We start from the raw sequence: 21,402 nt of genomic DNA, 5'->3' as shown, positions 1-21,402 counted from the left end.
AAAGGGGGGACATGATCGAAACATTTAAATATGTTAAAGGGTTAAATAAGGTTCAGGAGGGAAGTGTTTTTAATAGGAAAGTGAACACAAGAACAAGGGGACACAATCTGAAGTTAGTTGGGGGAAGATCAAAAGCAACGTGAGAAAATATTATTTTACTGAAAGAGTAGTAGATCCTTGGAACAAACTTCCAGCAGATGTGGTTGGTAAATCCACAGTAACTGGATTTAAACATGCCTGGGATAAACATATATCCATTGTAAAATAAAATAGTATAAGGGCAGACTAGATGGACCATGAGGTCTTTTTCTGCCGTCAGTCTTCTATGTTTCTATGTTTCTATCATATTTTTTAATGTTACGTTTATGATTACAGTTCAGCTATCATAACGTAAGTGGCTGTCCTGTTTGTTTGGTTTTTTTGTTTGGTTTTTTAAGGGAAAAACATTCATTTCAAATCTGAATTGCGATATTGATGAAAGATGTGGTCTGTTTTTATATTTTCTCAGCTTGCATTTTCTCTCTTGATGTTATTTGACCTTTAGAAATTGCTACTTTCCTTGTGGTTGTATGCAAGAGCTTACCATTATCATTGGATGGAGACAAAGATTTTTTAAAAAAATACTTCCCCAATTCTGCAGCATCAGCACCATACTTGTATTTATCATTTGAAATAAATAAATACAAATTTGAATTTTCTCAGCGTCTTCTCAATCTTAGCTTTTGATATTGTGTATGGATTAGTTCATGTGTACATACAGAATTACATCAATTCTTTTTAAGTAGAGAAAAAATGGGCGATAATAGGGCTTTTAGAAATTAACAGTTTTAAACACCTTAATGTTTGTCACTTTATTTCATAAAACTTAAAATTGCTTCATTACAGATTTTTCTAAGCATGTAACAGAATTATTATTCCAGTGTGTGTGAGACAGAATGACATTTATTGCGCAATAACTAACAGTATAGTTGACAGAATCTTTTATTTTATATTTTTTAAATGAAACTTCATTTCAGAGATCCTACTTCAAGCATCAGCAGGCTTGGCTAACTGATTTAATGACTCTTCAAGGCTTCAACTTTCCAGAACCTGCCAAAAATAAACAACAGTTACTGTCATTTCTGTAAGGTATGGTTTGTAAACAGAATGAGGGGACAAATTTCATGAATTAGGATGAAAAATGTCCCGGAGCACAGCTGTTTTAGATCACATAGCTGCAATTCATTGAATAAATCATACTGCTAGACTTTATAATGCACTTTGATTGTGTTGAGCTTGATTTTGTCAAAAATAGCAGACTTAGATGTTAAAAAATTCAAGAGTTTTAGAAATTCAGAATTGCTGTAAATGGATGCCAGAATGGTGCTTAGAATGGCACATTTGAGCCTCATATATTTGGAGAGAATGTAATAGCAGTGTGCTCAACAACTGCAAGTAAGAATTTTGGGAACATCAAAACTTTTATCAGCAAGCATTTTATAGACCCTCTAGCAGCACCATTAAAGCAGATATATTGTTTAAAAGCAGTAAGGCCTTTTTTGCATATTTCAAGAATTAATCTACACACACACACACTCACACAAAAACCTGTAGGAGACTGATTTGAGTCCATAGGCAAACCTGCCTTAGCTTCAGACCCATTCCAGGCTGCAAGAAAATAATACTTCAGCCTCCAATTTGAAGGATGAATGGATGGGTGGATGGATGATATGTGCTCAAAATGGCTTACAAGTGAATGAACAATAGACTGGTTCATCTTTATCTATTACTCGTGGAAAAATAATATGCTTTTCTATTCAGAATGTCATAGGTTTAAGGCCCAGCATCTCTACCTGAGCTAGAAGTCTCATTTAAAATTCTGAAAAACTAGCCATTGGGAGGTCTTATAAGTGCAGATTTTTTTTAAAAAAAACAACAACCCAAGGTCTACTTATAGTTTAATTTTACCACTGTACCCTATTCCCAATTTTCCAATGCAATAAACAACAATTGATGCCATCACCCATGTTAAAATTCTGAACAACCCTGCCTTATATTCTGCATAAATGATACTAGTTTAAAAAGTGACTTATCTTATAGAATTGTTAAAACAGATTATAGATTTGGTCTGTTTTGAATGTTATTATTACTATTGAGGGATAGATATACAATACACAAGGGTATACAGTGGTACCTCGTGATATGAACCCCTCATGATACGAACACTTCAAGATATGAACCCAGGGTTCAGAAAATTTTTGCCTCTTCTTACAAACTTTTTTTGCCTTACAAACCCACTGCAGATCTCAAAATGGCGCTCCTCTGGGCGCCGCAACCTGGCTGTCACCTTTTAAAACAGCCGGGGGGCTTCTCGGTGTTCTTCCAAACCCGAACCCGAACTTTTCGGGTTCGGGAGACCACCGAGAAGCGCCGCCGCCCGCCTGTTACCTTCTTAAACAGCAGGGGGGCTTCTTGGCATTCTCTCAAACCCGAACCCGGAAGTTCGGCAAAAGTTCGGGTTCGGGTTCCGGAGGCTGCCAAGAAGCGCCTGGCTGTTTCAGAAGGTTACAGCTGGGTGGCGGCGCTCGGCGGAGCGCCGTTTTTACGATCGGCAGCAGCGTTTTCACCTGATCTGGAGGCTGGAAAGGAGGTGGGAAATCCCAATAGGGAATTCCATGGGCGGAGCTTTGACGTCACGAAGATGTCCTTCCTGGAGGCCACGTTTCGGCCGACCAGGAAGGACGTCTTTGTGACGTTAAAGCTCCGCCCATGGAATTCCCTATTGGGATTCCCCACCTCCTTTCCAGCCTCCAGATTGGCCAAAAATGCCACCACCAATCGCAAAAACGGTGCTCCGCCAAGCGGCGCCGCCCGGCTGTAACATTCTGAAACAGCTGGGTGCTTCTTGGCGGCCTCCGAAAGCGGAACCTGAACCCGAACTTCCGGGTTCGGGAGAATGCTGAGAAGCCCCCCGGCTGTTTAAGAAGGTGACAGGCAGGCGGCAGCGCTTCTCGGCGGCCTCCCGAACCCGAAAAGTTTGGGTTCGGGAGAACACCGAGAAGCCCCCCGGCTGTTTTAAAAGGTGACAGGCGGGCGGCGGCGCCCAGCGGAGCGCCATTTTGCGATTCCCCCCCCTTGCACGCATTAAGCGCTTTTACATTGTTTCCAATGGGAAACATTGTTTCATGTTACGAACTTTTCGCCTTACGAACCTCCATCCGGAACCAATTAGGTTCGTAAGATGAGGTATTACTGTACTTCCTTGTCTGCCTGGTTCTGCAACTATACATTCATTTCAATTGTGAACACTGAATGATGCATATCTAAATGGGGGGGGGAATAATCAGTGGCATTTTGAGAAAACTCAATTCTTGCATGGGAACTTATCAGAATCTGTATATGGAGCTAAAGTAACTTTCCTGATTCTGATAACTTCAGGAGATACTGATACTGCAGTATATAGAATTTCCAGCCAAATGGTGGTTAGTTAGTTATGGATCCAGGGAAAAGCAACTGGGGAAAGTTTGCTAAGTGACTGGGCATGGGAAAATTATAAGATTGCACAAGGAATACCAACTCCCAAATGAGTAAATTTTTGCATGTTTATCTACCGTGCCCTATTTACAGTGGAATCACTTATTCATTTAACTAGGAGTAATGGCATTATCTATACACGGTGTCATTTGAACTATTGATCTAAATTGTATGTCACCTTGTGTATATAAAACTTGGAGAAAGGAATGGAAACGAGAAATAAAAATCTGATTAGAAGATGATTAGAAATAAATGCTTCAAATAAATCAAGGCATTATTCACATAGCAATTTCTGCTATTTCCCTGCAATTTGTATTGGGCAAAATGCTGCATTTTCCCCTCAAGTCTTTACCTTTTAATCCAATGGGATATTAAATATTCTATGCAGTTTGCCCTGACTGATACATTTAATGAAAATTTATGCAGAACAAAACAAAAGCAAGAACAAAATAAAATCTAAATGCAAGGGAAGCTAAAAGACTCATCTTAGATACAGTGAAAAGCTTAGCTAGGCATACACTATACAAATATGAGACAGAACAGCTTAAATTCTGGCCTGATATTTTTTTTCTGTTGCAAGTTCATTGTAAAATCCTAAAGCTTTTTAGGACTAAATATTTTTTTTAAATTCCCAGAATTCAGTGCAACTACAGGTAACACTCGAAAAATTAGAATATTGTGCAAACGTTCATTTATTTCAGTAATATAACTTAAAAGGTGAAACCCTAAATCTCCCATCTTAGAAAATTAGAATAAATTACAAAAGGATTGTACATAGAACAATATCGGACGCTATCAGCCTGTGGCACTGCTGAGGTGTCATGGAAGACCAGGTGTTATTGAAGCATAGTGGCCTTCAGCTCTTCTGCATTATTCAGGCTCACATCTCTCATCTTTCTCTTGGCAATATCCCATAGATTCTGTATGGGGTTCAGGTCAGATGAGGTTGCTGGCCAATCAAGGACAGTAATCCCATAGTCATTAAACCAGTTTTTAGTGCTTTTGGCACTGTGGGTAGGTGCCAAGTCCTGCTGGAAAATTTAAGTCACTATCCCCATAAAGCTTGTATATGGATGGAAGCATAGAGTTCTCCAAAATCTCCTGGTAGACGGCTGTGTTGACCCTGGACTTAATGAAGCGCAGTGGACCAGCACCAGTAGATGGCATGACTCCCCAAATCACACAGACTGTGGAAACTTTACACTGGACCTCAAGTATCTTGCAGTGGGTGCCTCTCCATTCTTCCTCTAAACTCTGGGTCCTTGGTATCCAAATGAGATGCAAAAGTTTCCACAGTCTGTGTTGATTTGGGGAGCCATGTCATCTACTGGTGTTGGTTCACCTCTCAGAATAAAATATCTTATTCCACCAGATCTGAAATACTGGAATTAGACAATTTACAACTACGTTGCCTTTAAACTGATCTAAATGCAGTTCATAAAATCATATACCAAATGTCCTTTTGGTTAATGAGTACTTCGCCTTCAACTGGACCAATACACAGGCAAGTAATAGATTCAAACTAAATGTAAACCGCTCTAAACTCGACTGCAGAAAATATGACTTTAGCAATAGAGTGATGCCTGAAATGCATTACCTGACTCTGTAGTTTCTTCCCCAAACCCCAAAAACTTTAACCTTAGATGGTCTACAGTTGACCTCTCCCTGTTTCCAAGACGTCTGTAAGGAGTGTGCGTAAGTGAACATTGTGCCTACCATCCCTGTCTTACTGTCCTATTATGTTCTTTTATTGTTACTATTTTTCCAAATCAGTTTTTCTCTATTTAATAACAAAGGTCATTGATAAAGGAATTTTAAAATCAGTCATATAGTGATTTAAAATAATATATTACTTTTGTAAAACCAATTCTGGTGATTTTGGTCCTAGTGATAATCAAATTATTTTGCTCAAATTTAAGAATAGTTAAATGGTGTTGTAAGATATAGCTTCCCCATAAATTGTACACAATTCCAGCAATTTTTGACAAAAACATTTTGTATCCCATTTTAAGATCCCATAACTATGCAGCTCCTCTATCCATCAATTAAGAGTTAATGAACTAGACTGACTTTAACTGAACATCTGGTGGCTCAGCTAAAGATACAGCAGGAAGAGGCTGATGAAACAGCAACTGACAAAGAAGACAGTGGTGAAACATCTTATCAACAGCCCCATTCATCCACCACCATATCTTCATAACGTCTCAACATGATGTTATCATTGTTGTCATAGTACAGGATGGATATGGGGGAAAGGCAGATCGGGACACAGCAAGGGAGAGGGGTCCCGGCTGGGTCAAGGAAATGCACAATGGTTTGCAAGATGGCATAGTTGGTATTGTTGAGTTCCTTGGTCAGGGGAAAAGGGCATTCACCAAGGCAGTAGTTGGCCAGATAACCCTGTGGAGCAATGATCCAATTCTCCCAACCAACTTCGGTAAAGCTGGTGTACAACCGGCGGGGTTTGCAAATGTTGCTGACAGAGACTAGCATGTAGTAAGTGCTACCCCTTTTTCTGGGGCTTTCGCATTGCCCAGGAGTGAGGGAAATCACCAACAGGGAGGTGGTGAGTATGGTATTGAGCTTGGAACATAAGCTGCTCTCTGGTGATGCTGGGAGGCTAATTTCAAGGAACAAGCCCAAGATCTTAGATGGAGTCTGCTTCTCCTTCGCCACCTCAATCAAGTGGTGGAGTGATCAACCTAGTTGCTCCACCAGAGGTTGCCAGCTGTAAGTATGGGTGGGCATGCCATGCAGACTCCTCTGGCGACCCTGATACAGGCTTAACTCAAAGGGGTGAACCAAACTGGAACCCTTGTACTGGTTGTGGCTGAACTGAATCTCCAGCTGGGACAGGGTCAACTCTTCTCCTTCTTTCAGTGAAGAGAAATTAAAATATAGCTATTTTTGTAGACATATCCAATTCCAGGGTTCTTCTCGGTGGATAAAGTGTCCTTGGTCAGGGAATACGCGAATGACGTTTCTAGGGACTTGAAATTCCTCCACTCAATATGGGTCCCAGGATCTATCGTTACTTTTTACTTATGTTATGTTTATAAAAACTGCTACTATCCTATACATGTTTGAGATATAGATAGATAGATAGATAGATAGATAGATAGATAGATAGATAGACAGACAGACAGACAGACAGACAGACAGACAGACAGACAGACAGACAGACAGACAGACAATTTCAGCTTAAAATTTCTTAAAAGGTATGCTAAAACAATTATGCTCTATAACAATTGCACAGAAATATAGAATTATACAGTTTGGTAAGGTCATTCAAAGTAGTGCTTTCAACTATATTTCAAGTATATTGCATTCTGCCTCACTGTAGGAATACAAATTAATGACAGGTGGTATATAGCTTTAATTTTAATGCATCCAATGAAGATAGCCCATCAGTAGTGATGGGCGAACCGAACTCGCACAATTCAGGTTCATACCGAATTTTGTGGTGTTCGGTATGCCGAACACAAACCCGAATTTTTTTAAAACTTCGGGCAAAGTTCAGGGTCGTGTTCGGTGTTCGGCGCTTTGCCGTCACCAGCAGGTTGCTAAGGACGCCAAGTCTTGAGTTTTGTGTTTGTTAACATTTATATAAATGAATAGAACAAAGACAAAAATAGACATTTATAAAATATACAGATTTATAGAAAAAAGGATACTTAATATACTAAGAGACAAATGAAATTCAGGGTAACGTCATAGGATAAAAAGGCTAGAATAATAATGTGGAATTTAATACAATGAAATTCTAAATTTATAATGAGAAATTGATTTGGGAATACTATAGTATTTAATTACCAAGTATATGTGTGAATCACTTGTGTGATATGGCAGGGAAAAGGGGGGGAATGCAATTTTAAGCTGCATTCATAAAAGCATAATTCCTTTATCTTTAGAAGCTCTGCCACATTATGCACTGGGCAGACCTATTTGAAAAATTGTATTAACTTCTGAGTAGCATAGTTGGTCTGAATCCTCCTTAAAAGTGAACAGATGCAAAGAACAGCAAAGCAGATGAATAGAGACTATGAGACTCTTTAGCTGTGAGAACAAAACACTGAGATCGGAAATATAATAGCATTCTTAATACCTGAATGGATGTCACACAGAAGGTCAAGAATGCAAGGTGTGTAATAATGGCTTTGAATTGTGGGATCTCCCAATCCCCCTTGAATGTTAGGAAAAACTTTCTAACATTTTGAAGAGCTTAACAGTGGAACCAATTACTCAGAGACCTGATCGGTAGTGATGGGTGAACCCAACGGTGTTTGGATTCGGCAAGTTCGGACAAACTTTATGCAAAATTCGGCTGAACCCGAACCGAACCCGAACTTGAACCCGAACGGGGAATTCCTCCCACGAAGAGATTCTGGGGGCAGAGCTTTGACGTCACCGGCAGGTTGCTAAGGATGCCAAGATCCAAGATTGAACTATACTAAACTGTGAGGCACAGCTGAAATGCATTCTTTGAAACAGCTTTTTTAAAAAATAAGCTGGATATCCAGTTTATTATTAATTGCATCCATTTCATTTCCTTATTTGTTTAGAGTGGTTAATTAGAACATCAAGCAATCCGGATATGACACAGATTTCCATATTTATTGATGATACTTTACATTTGCAACAATCCTGTAATCTACTAGGGAAGTTGCCCAATCAGAAAAGGATGTAACATCAAATTAGTTAAAAAAACAATGATGTCTTTGAGAAATGACATCATTATTTGAGGCACTTACAGATTGTGTCAACTTGCAAAGCAGTTCTGACCTGCTCTCGATTTGCATAGGCAGGGGATGGGAACCGAGCCTTGCAGTTGCATCAGGGAATTTGCATTTCAGTCAAAACAAAGCACATACCAGCCACCAACATCAAGGTCATGTCCAGGGGGACCTGCAGTGGCCAGAAGGGGTGATTTCTACAACCCACGAAATTGCTTCATTGGGGAATGTGACTGATGACACTCTTTGGGGGAAGGGAGAAACAGGATCAGAGCCAAGGTGCAAATTAAGTGAGGTCAGAGTTAGCTTCACTTGGTTCATACCGACATCAATACCAATATGATTGTATAATTTCTGTGTTTTTGTATTATTAATAAAACATATTAGTAGCAAATATTCCTTGATTTTTTAGAATCCACTTTTCTTGAATAAGGTAAATTTCAGATTTCTGCTATACAAGTGGTCAGTCTACTTGTATAAGGTGACGAGCTAAATTTCCCAAGAAAAGCCTCAAGTAATACTTAAGTAAAACTTAATAGAATAATTTCTTTCTTCAAATCTTTAATCAGACTTTCTCTTTTATCATGCATCTGTTGTCATTTTTTTCTTCAGAAATTGGGATGGAATTTAACTGAAGTGGGTGGGGTGGGGTCTGATTTTCATGGGGGCAGAAGACAGATTTGGCTCCAGTCCCCAAATGCCCTAATTTTCTTACCTATAGCCGTAGCCATTGAAAGACGGGCTTTCTTCCATTTAAAGATGGGGAGGTCCTTCCTGGCTCCCTACAAGGAGGCACTTGTGTGTCCCCTTCTCAGGAAGCCTTCCCTGGACCCAGCCATACTTAATAACTACTGTCCAGTCTCCAGCCTTCCCTTTATGGGGAATGTTGTTGAGAAGGTGGTGTTGCTCCAACTTCAATGGTCCTTGGAAGAAGCCAATTATCTAGGCCCTCAGTAGTCAGGATTCTGGTCCAATGCCATGTAGGGCCTTATAGGTCATCACCAATACTTTGCATTGTGTCCAGAAACTAATCGGCAACCAGTGCAGGCCGCGGAGTGTTGACGAAACCTGGGCGTATCTGGGATGACCCATGATTGCTCGCGCGGCCACATTCTGCACGATCTGAAGTTTCTGAATACTCTTATTATTATTATTTCTCAAAGCAAGGCCCAATAGAAAGGCAGCTGTCCACCTGATTCCCAAAGCAGCCCAGGGAACTGTGTTGAAAGCCTTTAAATGAAAGTGTTTTGATGTGGAAGATCAACACTCCTGATTGCAAAAAGATGCCTGAAACACAAGGATTGTGGAGGAGAGAGTTTCCAGGTGGCAGATTCCCCTCTGTTTTTGGGGAGAGGGAATCTGCCACCCTGAAACTCTTTCCTCCATGATTCCCGTGTTTCAGGCACTCTTTTTGCAATCAGAGAGGGATCTAGTACCTGGAAACACTTTCATTTAAAAGGCTTTCAATGTAATGCCCTGGGCTGCTTCGGGAATCAGGCAGCAAAATCGTAGGGGCTTGCTGGGAAGCTTGGTATCATGTTTACAAAATGGCAGACTCCAGGAGGACAAATGTGCTGCCTCTCTATCAGGCCTTTCTGGGATAAAGCCTGGCATTCAACTCACTTTCTCAGGATGCTTCAGGAATCAGGCTCCATCTGGAAGTGAGGATCCCCTCTGCCTGGATCCACCCAAAAATGCAATGCACAGAGTGTGTGGGTGGTGCTACATTCAGAGTATAAAACACACCCAGATTTTCACCCTCTTTTTGGTGAGAAAAAGCTGCATCTTATACTCCAAAAAATACGGTTTGATTTAGTAGTGTGGGGTTTTGTTTTTATTTTTGTGGATGCGAGTGTATTTTTAACTTAATATTGGTGTGAGCCGCTCAGTATTATGGCTCATTATTTATTATTTAGATTTGTATGCCGCCCCTCTCCGAAGACTCGGGGCGGCTCACATCAAGATATAACAAATCATAAATAATTCAAATAACTTTAAAATATTTAAAGATTTAAAAGAGCCCCATATACTAACAGACACACACACAAGCATACCATGTATAAAATTGAACAAGCCTGGGGGAGGTGTTTCAATTCCCCCATGCCTGACGGCAAAGGTGGGTTTTAAGGAGTTTACGGAAGGCAGGAAGAGTAGGGGCAGTTCTAATCTCTGGGGGGAGTTGGTTCCAGAGAGCCGGTGCCGCCACAGAGAAGGCTCTTCCCCTGGGGCCCGCCAACCGACATTGTTTAGTTGACGGGACCCGGAGAAGGCCCACTCTGTGGGACCTAATCGGTCGCTGGGATTCATGCGGCAGGAGGCAGTCCCGGAGATATTCTGGTCCAGTGCCATGAAGGGCTTTAAAGGTCATAACCAACACTTTGAATTGTGACCGGAAATTGATCGGCAGCCAGTGCAGACTGCGGAGTGATGGTGAAACATGGGCATACCTAGGTAAGCCCATGACTGCTCTCGCAGCTGCATTCTGCACGATCTGAAGTTTCCGAACACTTTTCAAAGGTAGCCCCATGTAGAGAGCATTACAGTAGTCGAACCTCGAGGTGATGAGGACATGAGTGACTGTGAGCAATGAGTCCCGGTCCAGATAGGGCCGCAACTGGTGCACCAGGCGAACCTGGGCAAACGCCCCCCTCGCCACAGCTGAAAGATGGTTCTCTAATGTGAGCTGTGGATCGAGGAGGACGCTCAAGTTGCGGACCCTCTCTGAGGGGGTCAATAATTTCCCCCCCCCCAGGGTAATGGACGGACAGATGGGATTGTCCTTGGGACAATTAAGATGATTGGCCGTTTAAGTCAAATAAATGAATACTCTTTCTTTTTTCCCTCTTTTTATTATGAATATATTAAAGAAATTGTTATTTTGTCATGTCATTGTCAGGCTCAGCTGATTCAGTGTTAACACTTATAATGCTAATGCAACTGTGTAAGCCACATGCATCTCTTTTTGATAATCTGTATCTCTCCTCTCCTCTCCCTTCTCTTCTCTTTTCTCCTCTCCTCTCCTTTCCCTTCTCTTCTCTCCCCTCCCCTTCCTTTCCCATCCGTCCCCTTATCTCTCTCACACACTCTTCTCTCTCTTTTTCCCCTCATTCCTGAGGAGGGTTCAGATTTTCACAAGTGTTTTGTTTTGGTGGGTTTTTTGCAAAAAAACACTAGGCTTCACTTTTGTCATCTATTGGGCTTCACTTTTATCATCTATTCTTTCTTCCTCATCGGCATTATTTCTGGTTGTGTTTTTAGTATCTTCTTATTTTGAAACATCTACCTTTCTTGAGCTACATCCATAAAACAGTGCTAAGTAAGACTTGTTATTAAAAGATTTTTCTCAGTTCCTCTTTTTTTTCCTCGCATCATTTTTCTTCATCAGTTTAGTTAAACACATGTTTTTAATGGTTCATTTATTCTGCATCTAGGTATAAAGAAGCCACTAAATTTTCTTTCTCAGCTTTGTCTTGTATTCTCTCTTGTTGTTCTTTGTTTCCTTGGGACATTGTAATCATTATTATCATTGCCTAAATGTTAGAAATACTGTATAAAAAAACTGACCAAAATGCTTTTAACAGAACCAGAAAAATCTGTAAGATGATCACTTATGAATGCATAGAAATAAAGTTAGCTTTAATCATACTGGATCTTGTTGCCATGAAGACAAATCTTTCTAACTAGTTGTTGGTCTTCCTGTTCTTAGTGGAAGTGTTGAATCCCTTCCCATCTGTTCTTGGGAAGTATACAGATGCATACTTTGTCATTGAGTCTTTTCCCCATATGTTTTGGTTCCTGACTCCTCTTAATTCATTCTTAATTTCATTAGACTGAATGTACAGTACTGTATTTCCTTTTCTTCTATCCAGCTTTCTCACAGTTTTTTAAGTGCTGCCAGGGCTACAATACTTTAATCTAGGACAGCAAACTAACCATGTATTTTTAATAGAGCTATATGTTTCTGCTTTTTCAGTACTTGGCCATAAACTAAAAGAGTAGTAGATGCTTGGAACAAATTTCAAGCAAACATAGTGGGTAAATCCACAGTAACTGAATTTAAACATGCCTGGGATAAACATATATCCCTCCTAAGATAAAACACAGAAAATAGTATAAGGGCAAACTAGATAGACCATGAGGTCTTTTTCTGCCGTCAATCTTCTATGTTTCTATGTTTCTATAAATCTTTCCTAGGTGGGGGTTGTTGGGTTTTTTTTGAGCCAGTGGTATCTGACTGCTAAATGATATGATAAACAACTAGGTATATTTAGTCCAACAAAGAGAAAGATTAGGGAGTGGTATTTATTCCTATGATATGATGGTGATATTCCAGTATTCAAAGGACTATCACAGAGAAGAGGGAGTCAATTTATTCTTCAAAGCACCTGAGGACAGGTGAAGATCGTTAAAGAGAGATCCAACCTAGAATTAAGGAAAAAATTCCTGATAGTGAGAACAATTAATTGGTGGAATGGCTTGCCTCTGGAAGGTGTGGGTGGTCCATCACTGGAGGCTTTCAAGAAGAGACTGGACAACCATTTGTCTGGAATTGTGTGGGAGATTGAACTAGAAGACCTCTAAGATCCCTTACAACCTATTATTATATATTGTATATAGCTGCATAATATCATCAACATCATACTTACAAAGGAGCCACAGCTGAAAGAACAGTGACTTAAAAACATGAGCAATTTACTGCTAGATTTTCCTGCTGGTAAATTTTGACTGTTTATACAATGGCCAGTGAACTGCACATGGAAGCCCACTAGTCTTCTAGCAGATGGCCTTCAGAGACATCTAATCTAAAAACTATTGAAGAAGACTGGTAGAAAACCATAACTGAAACAGAAAGTTCAAGGTTCAACATTCCTATTATTATGATATAGTATCTGTAACTATGAAGGATAAGACACCAAGTACTTCTAATCCTAATCCTAACTCCTTATTCAATACAGCTATATTTAATATAGATTTATATATTATTCAGGTACAGCTTTGCCATGATGGTAATAATCTTATTTTTATTATTCTTCGAAACAGGGTTTTCAGTTTTTCCTAGCAGCTAGTTCACACTTGGTCAGACAGCAAAGATAAGAATAATACATATCCTCTAGGATCCTGTCACAGAATAGTATGTCTCATGCTTCATTGGGTTGAATTATTGTTAGAGATCATTGATGATGCCTTTCACCACAGGAAGGATTTGATTCAGATATACTTTCAACACAAATCCACAAAACCAAACAATATCCCATTTGTCTTCACTGAGTTGGAACAGCTACTATTAGCTGCTGATAGTGAAATGATAGTTTCATCAGAGTGTCATACTTGTTTGTAAGGCTAATACATCTTTTTCCATATCATCAAGGCAAATTTCTAATCTATATTTTTTTCCAAATATATTACAACTGCCTCATCTCAACTTTGTGCAGCTGATAACTGTAGCACAAAGTAACCCCAGAATTCTTGCAAAATACAACAATCCAACTTGGCAATTAATGCTTACCCACACCCATTGAATGAAAATTCCTAATTGGGAGCTTTAGCCCCCCAGAGAGTTGTAATCTCATTCATATTTGTTCTTGCACACAGTAAGAAAAAAAGCCCCATAATTAGTTTCCTAGTCATAATACTACTACAACCTGATTGTAAGTTTTATATAGTTTCAAAACTAAGGGCTCAACTATTTTAAAGCTCACCTGTCCTTTGTGTGCAGTCACTTCTAAAGCCTCTATTCAAGTTCATGCTATATTTATGATTTATCATCAGCTGGAGGCCTCATCCATTTTTCTATCCAAATGCTTAAAATATGCTGACACCTAGAAAACCAAGGTATTAATAAATCAAGAAACTCTACTCTTTTCAGTGAGGTCAAATCCTTGTTAAATGCAAGAGTTCTGCAAGGAGTAAGACGTTAATTTGCAATGCATTATTTGAGTTCATCATAGAAGGTTCACTATAACCTTTGCAAGAAAGAAAAGAAAACAATTAAAACTGAATATCTTCATTTATAATTTAGAATGCTTTAGCCAGAACTTTGTTTAATAAGGGCATTGACTTTCAAATCTATCTTTAAAAAGGAATCGAAGTTTAGTAATTGACCGTTTTTTGGCTAACTTGTGGAGCATATTCTTTTTTGAATGGGATCTTCATCTTTTACTGCTGTAAAACTGCTGCTGTGATAGTTTCCATGGAACTAGATACTAAGAGACAGTTTCCCACTTCAAATTCTCCCAATGCATAATTGCAGATCCCAAAAATTCACTCTATGCCCTTCAAATGTATTGTCCCATCCATTTTTGTGGAGCCAAGACCTAGTACAATGATGGCGAATCTTTTTTTGCTTGGATGCCAAAACGGTACTCATGAGCATGATAATACTCATAATGCAATGCCCCATGTGCATGTGCTCATAACCTCTACACTGCCCCACCAAGCATGTATGCAGATCTCACTGAACCCTCCGCACTTCTGATAGGCTTGTTATGCCATTTTCACCTTTCCCAGGCTTCTGAAAAGCCTGCGGAGCCTGTGGATGGCACAAAAGAGCCCAATGGACATAACAGAAGCTTGTTTCTGAACTTCTGGTAGGCCCTTTGGATCTGTTTTGGACCATCTACAGGCTCTGAAGGTTTCCCTAAAGTCTGAAGAGGGTGAAAATGGCCCCTCCCCACCCTCCAGAAGGCCAAAAATCAGCTGGCCAGTGCACACATGCACACTGGAGCTGACGTAGGGCAATGCCTCATGTGCCCTGAGATATGGCTCTGTGTGCCACCTGTTGCATGCATGCCATAGATTTGCCATCATGGACCTAGTCTATGAAAAAAAATCTACTGAAATGATTAGGAAGTAGATAAGCTATCCAACCAAAACCAAAACATTGATTGTCTCATGATTTTGAATTTGGAGGGGAAAAAATATGGGAAGACAAGATAATAATAATTTAATAATTTATTGGATTTGTATGCCGCCCCTCTCCGCAAACTTGGGGCGGCTAACAGCAATAATAAACACAACATGTACAATCCAATAATAAAAAACAACTAAAAACCCGTATTATAAAACCAAACATACACACAAACATACCATGCATAACTTGTAATGGCCTAGGGGGAAGAGCTATCTCAACTCCCCCATGCCTGGCGGTATAAATGAGTCTTGAGTAGTTTACGAAAGACAGGGAGGGTGGGGGCAGTTCTAATCTCCTGGGGGGAGTTGGTTCCAGAGGGCTGGGGCTGCCACAGAGAAGGCTCTTCCCCTGGGGCCCACCAAACGACATTGTTTAGTCGACGGGACCCGGAGAAGGCCAACTCTGTGGGACCTTATTGGTCGCTGGGATTCATGCGGTAGCAGGCGGTTCCGGAGGTAATCTGGTCCAATGCCATGTAGGGCTTTAAAGGTCATGACCAACACTTTGAATTGTGACTGGAAACTGATTGGCAGCCAATGCAAGCCATGGAGTGTTGAAGAAATGTGGACGAATCTTGGAAGCCCCACAATGGCTCTCGCGGCTGCGTTCTGCATGATCTGAAGTTTCCGATATAAGTATATAAAAATATAAATGGAATGGATAAGAGCCAATAGGGTAGAAATATCAGGGAAAGCCCAGCCAATATTACAGAATTACAGAATAAATTGAAAGGATCCTTGAAGCTTCTCTAGTCCAACCCTCTTCTCAAGCAGGAAACCTGATACCATTTCAGACAAATGGTTGTCTAATAGGATTTCCTGCCTGAACAGGGGGTTGGACTAGAAGACCTCCAAGGTCCCTTTCAAATTCTGTAATTCTGTAATATTGGCTGGGCTTTCCCTGTTATTTCTATCCTATTGGCTCTGAATGACTGACACCTGGCTAGGAGAAACCTTTATTTCCAGCTTGGGGATGCTCAGCAGGAAGCTTTAATTCGGGGATATTTAGAAGTCTAGAGTTGCTCACTCAAAAATAAAAGACATATCAATTATTCAAACATATGTTCTTTTTTGAAAAATATGTAAATAACTATCCCAGTTGTAAGAGAAATTCTCCCATGACAGAATGTTGGGAGTAACGAAAAAGGAAGACGAGAAAGATGTTACATCTGAACACATTTTTCACTTCTTTATCATCTTGTGAACAAATTTTAACGATGAAATGTATTATCTTCTTTATTAATGAAAACTCTACTTCCTGAGTTTTGGGATATTGTGCCTAGCAGAAAGGCAAATCAAAGCTTTCTTGCTATTTCTGCCATTTTTAATGGCCTAATAAACTAATAAGTCACTTCAAATTCTGGATGCTATTTTTGTAGGCTGCCACCCAGCCACCTTTGCTTTTTAATTTTCATACTTTTGAAGGAAGAATATTTTTCTAATTTGAATTGAACTTTGCAGCTATTGTTCAGATCAGCATTGAGAGAAATTGCATGCTAATAGCAATATCACTTAAATTTCTTCACAGTTCTTCAAAGCAGTTTACAGGGTCAGCATATTGCCCCAACAATCTGGACCCAAAAGTACAGTACAAGATATTTTGAATTTTGGGTTGTTCATTCACATAGGACTAAACCAGTAGTTGGTTTCTACTAGTAAACACAGAGTCAGGGAAACCGGTAGCAGTAATTTGGCCTGGGCCACTGAACCGGTAGCGACTGCTGGTTGGCCATGGCCCCAAACCAATAGTCCACTTGCTGCTCACTTGCCTTGCCTGCCCTCATGACTGCTGGGAGGCTTCTCACAGTCGCACCAAAAAGCGATCTTTGACAGCCACCGCCTCTTTGACAGCCACTTCCTGGCAGCAGCAGCTGGCTGGAGGCTGCTGAAAACTAATGGAGGTCAGCTTGCCTTCTGGATTCTGGACCATCCACTATGGGAGAAGATAATAGCACTTTATAAGGCCTTGGTAAAGCCACACTTGGAATACTGCATTCAGTTTTGTTCACCACGATGTGAAAAGGATATTGAAGGGCTCTAGAAAAAGTGCAGAGAAGAGCAGCAAAGATGATTAGGGGACTGGAGGCTAAAACATATGAAGAAGGGTTGCAGGAATTGGGCATGGCTAGGAATTGGGCATGACTAGGGGAGACATGATAGCAGTGTTCCAGTATTTAAGGGGTTGCCACAAAGGAGAAGGAGTCAACCTATTCTCCATGAGTGATGTCAAGTTGGCCATGGCCATTCAATCACATGACATAGAAACATAGAAACATAGAAGACTGACAGCAGAAAAAGACCTCATGGTCCATCTAGTCTGCCCTTATACTATTTTCTGTATTTTATCTTAGGATGGATATATGTTTATCCCAGGCATGTTTAAATTCAGTTACTGTGGATTTATCTACCACGTCTGCTGGAAGTTTATTCCAAGGATCTGCTACTCTTTCAGTAAAATAATATTTTCTCATGTTGCTTTTGATCTTTCCCTCAACTAACTTCAGATTGTGTCCCCTTGTTCCCCTCACCTAGCCAAGCCCACAGAACCAGTAGTAAAAAAAATTGAATCCCACCACTGGACTGAACTAGTTTATATGATAAACTACTTTGTGTCATGATGAAGCTAGTTGCAGGAAATAGGGATTTTCCACAGAAAGAGAAGTTGTAAGAAAGGCATACCCTCCCTCCCCGATCTGAATTTTATTAATTAAAAAAACATATTTTCAATAATTTACCAAATCTTTCTTACACACTTTATACCTGATCATTTGTCTTTGCGCTTGTCATTGAAGGCAGTGTTATAATATTTCTGTCTCTTGAAAGAGATCTTATCACCCAACTGAGCCATAAAAGAAAATATTAGCTAGCATAACTTCTGAATTGATAGATTTATAGGGTCTTTTTGTTTGGCTGCCTGAATAATAAGAGACAATAAAACAGCTTTGCTGAGCACTTGAGCCTGCAATCCATTTTCTTTCAGGAATCAATGACAATGTAGCACTACATACTGTCTGATTCTGATCTTATTTACCGCAATATAAACAGAGGGTATATCTATTAGCTATAATGTCTGTTTAAAAACAAGACAGAATAGGGCAAGATATTTTTTTTTCTTCCAAAAATGCCTTCTTTTCATTTTTTCCAAGCTGCGGACCAAATTAGATGACATGCTGCTTAAAAATCTCTTGATGTTTCTGTATATCGGTTTAAGATTTGCTCAGAGTTATACATCAAAAATTACTGTAATAAAAAAAGAGCTGCATATATTGCAAAACAGAGTAACTCTTTTCTATTGCTTTTTCTGATTGTTATTGTTGAAAAAGACCTGCTGCTGCTGCTACTTTTTAGTGTAGTTTAGAAAACAGAATATTGGATGAGAGAGACACCTGAATTCAAATTTCGGTTTAATCATGAAATCTGCCTGGTGAAATTGAGTTAATTACTCTAATTTGCCCAAACATTTTCTATGAAGGTGAAACTGATGGGGGTTTTGTGTGTGTGTGTGTGCCTAGAGTTACAAGTAGACTTTGACTTACTATCACAACTGAGCCCAAACTTTATGTTGCTAGGTGAGAAATCTATTTTTTGCCCCATTTTCCATTTTTTGCCACTTTTGTTAAATGAATCACTGCACCTGTTAAAGTGTGTGTGTGTGTGTGTGTGTGTGTGTGTGTGTGTGTGTGTGTGTGTGTGTTTAAAGAAAAGAATATGATATTAGAGAAAATTGTATGTACTAGTTCAGATCCTGGAAACAAAAGAGAATAAATGCTTATTTTATGGTCAGTGCACTGTGTGAATCAATTAAATGATTAATTCCAGGCTGAAAGTTGTGCAAACCCAGGCTGTCTCTTTTAAATGTTTAGTTGCAATTCAGAAACAGCCACTTCAACATATCAGTAAAACTCTGCATTAAACTACAAATGCTCAAGAGAACCATAAACTTTAATTAGGAGGTCAACCAGCTAAATGCTTATAATTAATCAGTGAAATTCAGTTTTAATTGGAGAGGTGAGGATTTATAGACACATTTGTTTATTGTTTAAGGCTATTTGCATTCTTTATTACTACTATTCTACTGTTTAAAGGGATTTCGAAAACGGTCCAAAGGAATACATGGAATCTTCTTGTATTCCTTACTCTTGGCAAGTGTTACATTGCTTGAGAATAAGAGCATGATGCAGAGATCTGCAGGGAAATGGAAAATGGATTCAGAAGCAGACCTGGTCATGCATTTAGCTTAGAGGTGAAATGCTGCTGGTTCACTTGTGCCGATCATTCATCAGAGAGCCAGTTGCAAAAGGAGCCTGAGGCTCCGTCCACCCACCCTGTCACTGCCATCTGGGTTCTTTTATGCTCTGCACATGCACAGAAATCTTTTCTCATTCGCAGAGGGTAAAAGAACCCAAATGGCAGCATTTGGGTGGGTGGACAAAGCTTCGCACTCCTTTCATAACTGTCTCTCCAATGACCAATAGGCATTTCAACCCTGATATAGCCCCCCGATAAAAACAGGTTAAAGCAGCTCTGCCTTTTCTTTGGCCCATGTAGCAACCCTGCACAGCTGCTATGCATTTCAAAGAATTTTTAGTTAAGGTATGTCCAATGCACATGTGTTTTCCCTTTTAGGTGCTTCACAACATTGGTATATAATAGCTTTGGTTATTAAAGAATGTAATGCTTTGTTCTCTCCACCCAAAAGATATTCATATTGAGTTTTATAACTGGTTGTCTGAAATAAGCTAAAATAGACTTCCTGTACAGGCAGTCCTCACTTAACAAGTCCAATTGGTATCACAGGCAAAATTGTTAAGTGTTTTATCATGTGCCTATGCTAGGTTTATGACTTCACATCCATTATGGCTATTAGGTGAGACGTTATATGACTTTACTGCAGGATTGTCCATTGAGTCTGCTTGCTGAAAACTGGGTGCAAGTCTATAATGATCATATCATTGTGAAACACTGATGATCATAAGCACACACATACCCCAGTGATCAGTGGGATGCCGCAATGGTTAAAAGTGTGAGGACCAGTCATAAAGCTACTTTTTCAGCACTGTCATAACTTCGAACACTTACTAAGCAGGACAGTTATTAAGTGGAGAACAGCTGTATTGAGAATATTACTATTCAATATTCCTGCCATCATTCAGGTAGAATGTTATAAGAAATTAAGTATGAAAGAGAAATGAAATGCAATTGGCCCCCATCTTCACCCAAATCTTCAACAAATCACTAGAGTTTGCCCTGTTCCTTCCTTCTTCAAATGCTCTACTATCATCCCAGGGCCGCAGAAGCCCTCCATTAAGGAACTGAATGACTACAGACCAGCGGCTCTAACATCTGTAGTTATGAAAACCTTTGAAAGGCTAGTCATGTTCCACTTGAAAACCATCACGGATCCACTGTTAGAATCCCTGCAATTTGCATACCGAGCAAATAGGTCGGCAGATGATGCTGTTAATATGGCTCTATATTACATCCTTCAACATCTTGAATCTCCAATGACACATGCTAGGGTCCTCTTTATAGACTTCAGTTCAGCATTCAATACCATAATACCAGACATTCTCTTAACCAAACTAAATCAGCTAGCGGTACCTGAACACACTTGGTAGTGGATCACAAGCTTCCTAACAGACAGGAAGCAGCAGGTGAAGCTAGGAAAAATCACATCAGATACATGCGCAGATAAGTGGTGGTGGTAGAACACATTCAGGTCATCTGCCAATTGCTGATCTCCTTCAGCTTGGGAAGGTTGTTTGCAGTAGCCGGTAATCTTTTTGAAAGTTTCCCACATGTTTGCTGGTTCATTCTATCTCTAAGGTTTGGGTAAAGTTTTCACAATCCCAGGAAATTTAGGGTCTTCACAATGTCCATAATTCATGTGATAGCAAAGCTGCCAGCAAAATAAAGAAAAAAGTAACTGTACAATTAACTTTAGAATAGCAGTCCCTGCTTCAATATAAAATGCCAAATATGAGCTGCTGAATTCATAGAGGAAAGTTTAATTATATAGATCTTTTCCTTACATAGAAACAAATCAGAGATGCCTACCTACCCTAAGACAATGAGGATGAAAAGTTCCCATCCATGAGTAATCAGTTATCCCTACAAAATATGAAAATCATATCATTCCTCTTCCTTTTCTGTAGCTTTCTAGGAATCCGTAATTTCATATCATAAGTAACAACTACTTAAGTACTGTTTGATTCTGGAGAATTATTATGGTGGGATACTTGCATTT

General features: G+C 39.7%; 1 protein-coding gene and 1 pseudogene across 3 annotated transcripts in view; one reads left to right on the top strand and one right to left on the bottom strand.

Annotated features, from left to right (window-relative positions):
• Window positions 1–21,402, top strand: part of KCNIP1 (potassium voltage-gated channel interacting protein 1) — a 664,229-nt gene that overhangs the window by 590,171 nt on the left and 52,656 nt on the right. The window lies entirely within an intron of this gene.
• On the bottom strand, window positions 5,677–20,955 carry LOC139163240 (derriere protein pseudogene; annotated as a pseudogene).

Source organism: Erythrolamprus reginae, chromosome 2 (genome assembly GCF_031021105.1).
Source record: "Erythrolamprus reginae isolate rEryReg1 chromosome 2, rEryReg1.hap1, whole genome shotgun sequence".
Taxonomy (NCBI): Eukaryota; Metazoa; Chordata; class Lepidosauria; order Squamata; family Dipsadidae; genus Erythrolamprus; species Erythrolamprus reginae.
The sequence above is the reverse complement of the archived record's forward strand: the minus strand, read 5'-3'. Positions and strand labels throughout refer to the sequence as shown.